This window comes from Chiroxiphia lanceolata, chromosome 26, assembly GCF_009829145.1.
Source record: "Chiroxiphia lanceolata isolate bChiLan1 chromosome 26, bChiLan1.pri, whole genome shotgun sequence".
Taxonomy (NCBI): Eukaryota; Metazoa; Chordata; class Aves; order Passeriformes; family Pipridae; genus Chiroxiphia; species Chiroxiphia lanceolata.
Window position 1 is genome coordinate 2,492,780 of NC_045662.1, and position 12,049 is coordinate 2,504,828.

Below are 12,049 nucleotides of genomic sequence, written 5' to 3' on the forward strand. Positions count from 1 at the left end.
AATCTGCACCTGGATATTGTATTTTTAATTATGGTAAGCACAATATTATCAGAGGATGTTGAGGGGTTGGAATGGACCTTAAAGGCCACCCAGTCCCACCCCCTGCCATGGGCAGGGACATCTCCCACTAGAGCAATTTGCTCAAGGCCTGATCCAACCTGCCTCTGAACAATCCCAGGGGTGGGGCAGCCACAACCCCCACGACCCTCTTTATAACATAAATTCAGCATTTGAATGAAATCCTCAAAATGCCCCAGGTTTTACAAAACCCTGCCCGAGCTGTGCTGTGACAGAGCGATGGCTCGAGGAGCGAACTCTGAACACTTGGATTTCAAGAGAGGAGAAGTGGGTGCTCAGCACATCCTTCCCTCCCCCCTTTAGCTCACCCTGAGGCTGTGCCAGAGCCTGACTCACGTGCTGGAGCTGGTCCAGCTCCCTCAACCCAAACTGCTGAAGTGCTGCAGAGCTATTGATCCCCAGAGCTCCTGGAGCAGAGAACTGTCACACCCAGCACGGCTGGACTGCACCCAGCACACCAGGGATGGATGGATGGAGCTCTGTCCTGCCCCTGGGCCCAAAGGACTCGTTGTTTTGCTGAGCTAAGAGCCATAAAGGGGGAATTCCAGACAACGAGATCATTCCTGCTGTGGCACCAACCCCAGAGTGGTTTGGGTTGGAAGGGACCTTAAAGCCCATCCAGTGCCACCCCCTGCCATGGGCAGGGACACCTTCCCTCAGCCCAGGTTGCTCCAAGCCCCATCCAGCCTGGCCTTGGACACTTCCAGGGATCCAGGGGCAGCCACAGCTTCTCTGGGCAACCTGAAGAAATAATATCCCAGCTGTGTGTACTTCTGGTTTTTAAGGATAAATCAAAAAGAATAATTAAAATTCAAACAGCAACAACACCTCCAGTAAAGGTTAACATCCTCTTTACATAACCCAGCATTATTTTACAGGATCCATTGTGGAACTGGTTTTTTTTTTTCCCCCTCTTCTATTCTTTGAGCCCATAAAAGCTTTTTGAATTCCCTTTGCCAGCCTCTCTCATCCCACATTATGGCAGGGGCAGCACAGTTAAGTGGGGAGGGAGAACAATGTGTTGTCTGCAAACATCACACTTGTTCCAAAACTTGCAGAAAAACACGTTTAGTTTGGGAGATAAGGCCCCTGAAAAAAAAAAAAAAAAGAAAATTGCAGGAAATGAAGGTGGAAAGAGGAAGAGAATTAAAAAAAAAGAAGGAAGAGAATCCAGCAAGCTGGTGATGGATGAGAGCAGCAATGGGAAAGGACCATTCAAAAAAGCAACTATCTTAATGTAAAAGTTCTTCTTTAAAATGCTGACATCTATAGCATGGTGGTTTTGCCTGTTACTGCTTCTGAAATTTATCTTTTCTTTGAAAAAAATGAGGAATATCCTTCTCCAGGATTGGATTCTGCAATCCTATGGGACCACAGAAACCTCCTGGAACATTCTTTCCCCCTCTCTGTCTCTCCCCAGGTGAACAATGCACAGAAAATATCAGCAAGTCACAGCAGTGATGTCACAAAAAGATGTTCAGTGACCTCAGAAAGGAGCAACTCTTCTGAAAAAGTGTCTTAAATAAATCAAATTATAACTCCTCTTCCTGAAATTATTATAAACCCTCCCAAATAAAAACAAATAATTGATCAAAACTGACATCTCTATGAACAGACATTTCTAATCAATGCTCAAGGGAGAAAATCCCCTGGTTCTGAAAGGCTTATATGTTTTTTAAATACATGTAGAATAAAATAATACAGATTTCTGCCTGGAGTGTTCAATAATGGCCAGTACAACGATGTTCCCAATAAATTTCTGTATTCAGAGAGAAAATAATTCTGCCTAAAACACAACCTGCAGTCTGCAGTCTGTGCTTCCAGAACGAATTCAGCTCCGTTCCCATTTTGCTTATGACTGTGCAACAATTTTCTGCCATTTAGAGCAAATGGCAATTTTTTTAATCCAACTTCTCACTGCTGGAGACACCAGACAGCAAAGTGCCCTCTCCCAGTCAGCCAGAGTGGTTTGGTTTAGGTTGGACCAGTGGGAGCATCCCAGTGAACCTGTTGAGCAGCTGCTCCCTGGAATATTCTGGCAAGCCTTTGGGAAGGAAGTTGCTCCTGTTAATGCTCCCAGAAAGACAAAACCACCCTCCCTTTCCCTCTAGATAAGGTTTTTTTCCCAAATGTGGGCTGCCAAGAAGTCTTTATCCCTGCAGGGGAGAGCTTTGAGGAGCAGGAAGTTGTTTAATTAACATCCAACCATGGCAGGAGGGGGAGATGGGACTTTCATCTTCCCATCCAAACCTGTCAAGTGGCTTTTGACTCCTCGGAGCTGAGGCACAGTGTACACTTCCCCACGTCATTTCCCATCCAAAATTCTTCTTTTCAGCATCTTCTGAAGCCTTTTCAAATTGTCTTTTTTAGTAGAAATTCCTCATCTGTGACTCAAGGTGGAAACTTGTACATGAGAGGAGGAGGATGAAAGAGGAGAAAGGGAGGCAGCACCACTTGCTCCAGTTCTCTAAGTCATCTTGTTATGAAAACAAGCAATCTCCCCCCTGATATTTTCCATAAATTTCTGTTGCAGTCAGTTTTCCTTTTCAAGTTTCAGACTTTGTACTAAAAAAAAACAAAGCAGTGACTGCAGGCTTGGGACTACAGGACGAAACCACGTCATGAAAATTTTAAGCCTACGTAAGATCTGCTCAAATACCCCCAAAATGCTCCCACATGGCAGAAACAGGGTAGAGCTGGAGGGGAAAACGTTCCTCAACCCCTCACATCCCTTTTCCCAACAGTTTTATTTCATTAAATGTTAAATTCAAAACAGATGAGAGGAGAGTGCCACAAAACACGAGCACTGAATTGCGTTATTCCCATTCAGTCTTCTGCTATCCCAAAGTTCTTTCAGTAATTCAGTGACTCAAATATCGCATAAAAAATGAGGAAAACTGTTCAAAAGGACCTGGATATGCCATAAAGGACATTTAGTCTAAAGAGAACAGCAAAGAGCTCGGTCATTTCAATCAAATTCCAGGTAACCTGGTAACTCAGAGTTGGAAAGAAATTGGTTTCACCAATTTCTAAACATAAAGCCCAACTCATCCAAACACAGCACTCAGATTTCAAGCTAAACTTTAATGACAGAAATCAGAACCTAATTAAATATCTACTGAAGCCCAGGCATTTTCCTCTCCTCACTGAAGCTGATGGGAAGATGGAGCTCAGAGAAAACCACTCAGTGTCACAGTGTCCCCAACACGGGACTTGTGTGTTGTGGGGCTTCTTAAAACAGTCTGTGCTGAGCATGGCAGGCTGAAGAAACCTGACTGAACACTGACAAAGCTTAACTGAGCTCAAGGCACAAGAAGAAGAGAAAATACATTTAACTTATGATTCTTCCCACAGAGGAAAAGAGCAAGTGCAATACAACTGCTCCCAAAAGGCAGCTGATCTCCCCAGTACTGAATAATTTTCACTCTTCTAGATGAGCTTTAAGGTCACTTCCACCCAAACCATTCTGTGGCTCTGACTCTCTCCATTCTAATTTACAGAGAGATTTGACTACAGCAGGATTTGAATCACAATGTGCAGCTGTGAAGGCACTTTAAACATGAAGGTGTTTGGAGTCGCTGCTCTCCTGCCCCACTACAACATTTTTTCTAGTGCTTGAGATGCTCCAGGTGAGCTCAGGACACTGGGTGTGCCCTTAGGATCTGCTCTCCTTCCTGTAAGAATGAGAGTCAGGCTCATGGAGCTCAGTTACCTGTCTCTAGAAGTGACCAGACACCTGGGAAAGAGCACAGGGAAACAATCCAGAGGGGAAACAAGTCCAGAGGGGCCATGAAGATGCTGCAAGGGCTGGAGTACCTCTGCTATGGAGCCAGGCTGGGAGAGCTGGGAGTGTTCACCTGGAGAAGAGAAGGCTTCAGGGAGACCTGAGAGCCCCTTCCAGGGCCTAAAGGGGATCCAGGAGAGCTGGAGAGAAACTGGGGACAAGGGATGGAGGGACAGGACACAGGGAATGGCTTCCCACTGCCAGAGGACAGGGTCAGATGGGATATTGGGGAGAAATTGTTGGCTGTGAGGGTGGGGAGGCCCTGGCACAGGTTGTCCAGAGAAGCTGTGGCTGCCCCTGAATCCCTGGAAGTGTCCAAGGCCAGGTTGGATGGGGTTTGGAGCAACCTGGGCTGGTGGAAGGTGTTCCTGCACTCCAGGCAGGGGGTGGCACTGGATGGTCTCTAAGGTCCCTTCCAACCCAAGTCATTCTATGACTCAATGCCCTTCAGACTCCTTTCTATTACCATGTTCCACACACAGAGCAGGTCTGGAGTTTCCCAGAGCTCCTCTGGAGCACCTGATGCCACAACAACCACCTGGTGTTAAGGCAGTTCTAGACAAGAGGTTACCCAGCAGAGACAGCAACCCAGCACCCTGGAACACCTCCTGCTCCTCAGGCCTTGTCCCAGTTTGCTTTTATGACCCTGCTGCCACCAGAGACAGACCAACCTCTGCCCCCCCTTTCCCCACTGCCCCTTCCAAGGCTGCTCTGAATTCCCTGTAGTCACAGCAGTAAAAAATGAAAAGCTACACTCCAGGCCTAGAAGGGAACTGAAAAAGAACAACAGAAAGGAATTCTTCTCTCTGGACAGCGCTGAGAGAAGGCTGCTGAGTGTTCTACAAGCAGCCAGGAAGGATCAAAGGTAGGGATCAAATTATACAGGCAAATTAAACTGGGACAGGAGTAGTGGGGCCAAGGCCAGCAGCAAGCCTGGGCTGCACATAAACAAGATCTCATTCATTCTCCCACCATATCTTTAAGATCATACCAAGATACTGTAACCATGAAAAAGAGAAGGCTAAACTGTGAAATATCCCACTATTCCCAGCCCAAGCAATACCAAGTTAGAGCACGTGAGAGACTGGATCCTGTTCCCTACACAAACCTGTTTATGACAGGATTTCACAGCTCCAAGCCAATATAAATTCATTGCTTGATAACAGCATTTAAAATAAAGGCAAGGGATGTGACTGCAGAAGGTAATTTTATTTCTATTTGCCAGCCATTCAAATCTTGCTATGCTGAAACTAATTTAGGTGGGTTAGCTGGTACCAGCAGAGCTGTAATTACACTGACACAGATGCAAAACTGTTCCATTCATATGAAACTGGATTTAGGATCCATGTTTCTTTGGTGGTAGGAGCCTCACAGAATATTCCACCCTTAAAATGCAGCTGCTTATCTGGCAAGGCACAAGCCTGAATTAGCTGCACTTGCTTGTTAACACTTAAAAACCTGCATTATGCTCCATTTAAAAGGTGGATTTTACCTCAGGAAATCGCTCATTCAGCCGCCTTTAGTTTTCAGTAATTTATTTGCTTTTCAAATTCTTCATTTCCTCGTAAAATTAAAGGAGCTGCTAAAAGTTCCTGTTTGGAGAAGTGATGACTGCTCATCATCCTTCCCATCCATGAAGGAGGAGCAGGGAGGACACATGGCAGGCCTGGAGGATTTAATTAAAACATCTAATGAGCACATGAGGACTCTGTGAGCACAGAGGGTCCGAGCAGACCCACTGTCAGGGGCACAGCTCCTCAGCACCAGGGGGGCTTCAGACCCAAAATCTCTACAGGGAACGTGCATCCTGAGAGTGAGATGTCCCCCAGAGGAGCAGGTCTGGTCCTTTAAGTGAATGGCAAGGCAGCACTCTCAGGATCTCTTCCCAAACAGCCCTGGAATGCAACAAGGCCAGGAGCATTTATCCACACACAGGCACCAAGCTGGTGCCTTCCCTTCCAAAAACACCTTCTCACTTCCACCCACTCACTTCCATGGCTGAGAAGATAAAAAGGAAAGTATAACAGGGATAAAACCTGTATCCTCCTAAGCTTGCCTTCAGCTCTGCTGAGAAAATCCTTGCAGGAATTCCAAGTTTTGACCTCCCACAACCTGCAAATGGCACCACCCCAAAGGGACCCCAGCTCCTTCCAGCCCTGGATCTCAACACACAGAGTGGCTGCCTGGTCTCCCAAAATGCAGCCACAGGTGCCTTTGTGTGCCTGAGAAGAATCAAGCTCCATTATGCACACATTTCTTAAAGCAGGGGGGAAGAAATAAAGAAGCTAAAAATCCATCTGTAATGCAAGAGTGACACTCAGTCCAGCTCCAACATTTAGATTTATATAAGTTATATATATATATATCTTTATCATCTAAAGATTATATGTATAAATATCTATTTTTCTATATATTACCTAATATAGAGGTTGACATAATTCACATTTTACTGTTGCTCTTATGAACAATGTGCTGGATAAGCAAAAGAGCCACTGGAGACCCAGGGTTAAGTTGCTGCTCCTCCTCCCCCCTCTGAGGAGTGATTTCTCTGCCCACACAGAAACCTTGAGGCAGGACATTACCATCCTGGACTCAGCACTGGTGAGGCCACCCCTGGAGTGCTGTGTTCAGTTCTGGGCCCTCAGCTCAGGAAGGACATTGAGGGGCTGGAGCAGGTCCAGAGGAGAGCAACGAGGCTGGGGAAGGGACTGGAGCACAAGTGCTGTGAGGAGAGGCTGAGGGAGCTGGGGGGGCTCAGCCTGGAGAGGAGGAGGCTCAGGGGAGACCTCCTCACTCTCTGCAACTCCCTGACAGGAGGGGGGAGCCAGGGGGGGTTGATCTCTTTTCCCAGGCAACCAGCAGCAAGACAAGAGGGCTGGGTCTTCAGCTGTGCCAGGGGAGGTTTAGGTTGGAGATTAGAAAGAATTTCTTTGCAGAGAGGGTGCTCAGCCATTGGAATGGGCTGCCCAGGGAAGTGGTGGATTCTCCGTCCCTGGAGGTGTTTAAGGTGAGACTGGATGTGGGATCAGTGCCATGGGCTGGGAACCAAAGAGGGGGTTGGATCAAGGGTTGGACTTGATGATCTCAGAGGTCCCTTCCAATCCAGCTGATTCTGTGATTCTATGAGAGGGTCAGAGATGCACATGCTGGTCTGGGGGCTCCAGGGTGGGCAGTTCCACTAAAGCAGCCCCACAACACACACGTGGATCACAACCAGCCCCAGGGCGCTGCCTCACCCCAGCTCAGTTCTTCTCTGCACCCTCAGCACCCCTTCCTCACTTCAGCCTTTGTCAAACCAAGTGTTCTTTCTCCCCCTCGGAATCCAATACTTTTTTCCATCTGCACTTTCTCCCTCTCCAGCTTTCACAGTACCCAAGGGCTGTCAGAACTCCTCACAGCGCTGATGCCTTCATCTTCCAACCATCCCATCCCATCCCATCCCATCCCATCCCATCCCATCCCATCCCATCCCACCCCATCCCATCCCACCCCACCCCATCCCACCCCATCCCATCCCATCCCATCCCATCCCATCCCATCCCATCCCATCCCATCCCATCCCATCCCATCCCATCCCATCCCATCCCACCCCACCCCATCCCATCCCATCCCTCCTCTTCTGCCACTCCCCAACTGCCCATTTTGGGGGCTCCAAAGTTGACATTTTCCAGAATCAGAAAAAGAGAAAGATAAATAGAAGTTCAACAGAAAAGCTCTGAAGAAATTGTTCCCTGGGAGGGTGGGGAGGCCCTGGTACAGGGTGCCCAGAGAAGCTGTGGTTGCCCCTGGATCCCTGCAAGTGTCCAAGGCCAGGTTGGAGCAACCTGGGCTGGTGGAAGGTGTCCCTGCCCATGGCAGGGGGTGGCACTGGATGGGCTTTAAGGTGCCTCCCAACCAAAATCAATCTGTGGTTGCCGTAGAAGCTCAGCTTGGCAAGAGGTTAGATTTCCTGTCTTTTTGGTACAGCTCCTTTAGATGTATATAATTTATATTTTATATATATTTATATAATTTATATTTTATATATATTTATATAATTTATATTTTACTGTTGCTCTTATGAACAGTGAGCTGGACAAGCTTCAATCTTCTTCCAGAAATTTCAAAACCTGCCCTGGAAAGAACTGCAGCAAACAAACCACTCAGTCCTTATTTTTTTAATTTTTTTTTTTCTGTGACATGAAGATGCAAACCTCTGGTAAAAGTTTAAGGGGCTCTTTAAATTCACTCACAAATCATGTCCATTCGTCATTAAATAGAAAACTGGACATTTTAACAGGGAAGAAAAAAAAACAGCACAAAGAACTTAAGCCCAACTTGTCTAAATAGAACTTGATCTGAATGATTCTACCACTGATCAGAAGGAAAATAATGAGTCTTGTTTCCTACAGGAACAGGGCAGACAAGGATCCATGGACATAAAGTTTGTCTGTGTTGGATTTATGGAGAAAAATCACAGAAAGGATGAAAGAGCAAACCCAGAAGGCAGAGGAGGAAAGAACAGTCCACATCCTTGACCTCCTCGTGAACTATCATGACACCCCAACACATCCTGAGACCACAAAGGGACAGAAACAACCTTTGCTTCTGAATTCCCTGGGAGCAAAGGACACTGGGTTTAAATGAGCAGCTGCTAATCCAGGTTTACAAAAGCTGGCAAATGCATTTCCTCTGCTGAAAATTCACGGTCTCAGACACTGTAAAACAAAAAGCACCGCAGCTCTCGAGCAAACCTCACATGAAGCTCAGCTATAAACGTGTGATTATCCTGTAATGAAGCATTTACGGTGCAAACCCACTTCCTTCCGAAATCAAACTCTGCACAATGCCACACATTAGGTCCTGTTTGGATGCAAACATGAAAGCAGGAATTTAATCCTGTGGCATAACCAAGTGGGCCGTGCAATGCTGAGGTGGTTTGTGCTCGGCGGTGCCGGGGAGCTGGGAATCAGAACAACGCATTTCTAAACACAACAAGGTTATTTAGAAATGCACAAATGGCTTCTGCCCAAAGACAAACTTCAACCAATGTGGTAGAAGCTAAAGCTCAGCCCATATGTAGTGTAGCAGTGCCTCCTTTCCCAGGAGATGATGTGGAGTTACTCCTCCTCATCCCCTTACACAACCTGCCCTTGGATTAACTGGGCAGCAAGAACTGGTCTGTTTTCCAGAGCACCAGCAACAGGTCCAGCACCACATCATTTATTTCACTTGTGCAACACATTAAAAAAAAAACAAAAAAACAGGCAAACCAGAAAAGCTTTTGGAAATGTTCTAATCCTTCAGAACACCTCCATTTTCCACTGCCATGGCTCTTGCCTGGCTCACCAGGCTGGTTTGGGACACGACTCCAAAAGCATCTTTTCTAACGGGGGGGGATAGAGGAAGGGGATAAAGAAATTATCATGGGGTGTTTAAGAAATCCTGAAAAATAACTGACTATCCAGCACCTGCTGAGGCATCAGGCTCAGACCTCCAAACAAGCCACGGGAGCCCTGTCAAAGTCAGGGTTCAGACTGTGACAGACAGGCCAGACCTGTGGGTCCTGTCAGACACGGGACACTCAGTCACAACGTGGCACATGTCAGACCCTCAAGAGCTGCTTTAATAAATACAGAGGTACTGAACCAAATAAACACTGCAAGTGAGGATTTTTATTTTCTTTTTCCTCTGGTCAAAGTACCATTTCAAGCCAGTTTGGGTTAATTTGTTTTCTCATTTCATTGAGCTGAGGAGATGTTCCTTCTCTGTCGACAGGAAAAATGCCCATCTCCACCTGCAGCATAAAAACCTCAGGCCATCAGCTGCAGCTCAACAAAGAGGGTGCTTGGAGGGGGATTATTTTGCCTGTTAAAAAAGCTGATGCTGGAATAAGAAAACAGCTCGTTGGGAAATGCATATGCACAATATGTACTTGGAAACCAACCAAGAATCATATTTTGGTAACAGAAAATATGTTATTTCTTAATGAACTGCATGGGGAGGGATGGATTATACTACTGCATGTTTTGAGGTGCCAAGAGCTGCTGGTGAAGGTTTCTGGCAACATGTGGCACACGGGTATATCCCAACACAGCTGGGATGTTCTGGGCCAAAGGCATCTTTGATGGAACTCCAAATAAACTTAAACCAGCCATTAATCACAGAATCCCAGAATGGTTTGGGTTGGAAAGACCTTAAAGCCCATCCAGTGCCACCCCCTGCCATGGGCAGGGACACCTTCCACCAGCCCAGGTTGCTCCAAGCCCCATCCAACCTGGCCTTGGACACTTCCAGGGATCCAGGGGCAGCCACAGCTTCTCTGGGCAACCTGTGCCAGGGCCTCCCCACCCTCCCAGCCAAGAATTCCTTCCCAGCATCCCGTCTAACCCTGCCCTCTGGCAGTTTGAACCCATTCACCCTTGTCCTGTCATCACATGACCTCATAAAAACCCCCTCTCCATCTCTTTTGTAGCCTCTTTATCCAGGACTGGAATTACACAGCACCAACTCAAGGGATGTCACCCTGGAGCAAGGAAAGTGATGCCAAGTGCCAAAGAAAGGTCCACAGCCAAAGATCCAGCTCAATCCTCAACCTCCTGTCTGGTTTGGGCACTGGTCAAGGATCTGGGATGAGAACCCAGCCCGTGGCTCTGCAGTGACCCACCAGAACCCTGCTCATGTGCTGCTGGAATGTTTCACGAGTGGTATCACCCCAAGGTTGGTGATAAGACCCTGAGTCTTTCTGAGCCTGACCAGGGCATCCTGCAGGATTAGAGCCAACCAGGAACAGATCCCACCAGAAATCAACTTCTGCCAAAGGAATGCTGAGCCTTTGGGAAGTGACCCCAACCCCACACCCTGGTGCAAACACAGGGAGAGGTTTCCAAACCAGGCTGTCCCATTGTGACAGAAGTAGGAGAAGACCAGAGAACACACCCAGTTGGAGATGATGGCTTTTCCCCAGAAAACAAGCAGCCCAGGAGGACACAAGGGCTTATTCCAAAGAGAATCCTGTGAAGGCTCTTCTGCTCCCAAGTGCACGGGACACCTCCGAGGGCACGTTCTGGGAGCAGGAGGAGGAAAGACGCAGCCAAGGGAAGAGCGATGGCCTGATTTAACTCCACAGGAGGCTTCCTACACCACCTCCTCTTGCTATAGAAACCTCTTAGCTACGTCTAAAAATTCAAATTCTCACACAGCAGAAGTGTAATCGTGACAGATGCTCCATTTTGTGCAGCCCCAGTGTGAAATAAGGACAATTCCTATCCCCGAGCCTCTGAAAAAGCCACGGAGGTTCACAACTGGGTTTTTTTGCCTTTTTAACGTTTATCTGCACTAAAGAAACTTTTGGGGTCCTTCCTTTGTTTAAGCATCTACGGAATGATGTGAAAGGCAGAGCTGTTATCACCTTCTCCCAGCTCCAGGGCTGTGATGACATGTTTACCACATCCTCTGCAAGGCTGAGCAGTCCAACAGCCTCCATGCAAATAAATACAGTCCGTGGGAAGAGCAAATTCTAAAGGTTCTGCAGGGCTGGTGGGCAGGCAGCAACCTCACCAACACTGAGGGAAAATGTGGGATTTTCTGCATCTCTCGCTTGCAATTCCTACTCTGTCAATATGGAAAGGTGTCAAAACAAGACAGAATAGGGTTTGTCACATAAACAGCATCGGGGCAAATCTGTGCTAGAACTGGACTTTCGAAAGCCAATAAATATGATCTGCCAGTTTTTTCCTTGCTTTCATTCAAAAAAATAAAAATTACATTCAAACTACGTAGAAATCAATGCAAAAACATCACGTGTTTGACAGATCTCCAGCAAATAAAAACCCCTCGGTGCAGGATTTGTTTGAATTCCAGAAGTTACAAACGGACATATTATTTATCTGCATAAATTTCAGAGACAGTTTTGGAGTTCCAAAAAAACTTCAGTGGGAAATTTCCCCGTTTCACACGAAGAGTTGTGTTGGTTTAATAAAGATAAATGTGCATCTGTGGGTACACAGGGGCACGTTCATCCACCTGTTTCATCTCTGCAAGCCCAGTTGGTTTCCATTTAAGTGTGTGCCTGTCAAAACAAATCACAAGTCCAAAAATAATGGAGCAAGAATCCCAAAAATGGATAGTTAAGAACTGGCACACCAGGAAAAAAATATTCAGTGCACGTTACTGTAGCTGAACAAGGTTCCTCCTTCTCCAGCAGGT

The 12,049-nt window shown here is 46.8% G+C and overlaps 1 protein-coding gene across 9 annotated transcripts in view; it reads right to left on the reverse strand.

Annotated features, from left to right (window-relative positions):
- The window catches only part of TANC2 (tetratricopeptide repeat, ankyrin repeat and coiled-coil containing 2), a 237,981-nt gene that overhangs the window by 127,351 nt on the left and 98,581 nt on the right, over positions 1 to 12,049 (reverse strand). Inside the window, exon 1 of one of the 9 annotated variants that reach the window (XM_032711006.1) lies at positions 4,329 to 4,488. The exons of the other annotated variants lie outside the window; for them this stretch is intronic. The gene's annotated coding sequence lies outside the window, so the exon portion shown is untranslated. Of the gene's footprint in view, positions 1 to 4,328; positions 4,489 to 12,049 lie in introns of those variants that run through there. 9 annotated transcript variants of the gene reach the window in all.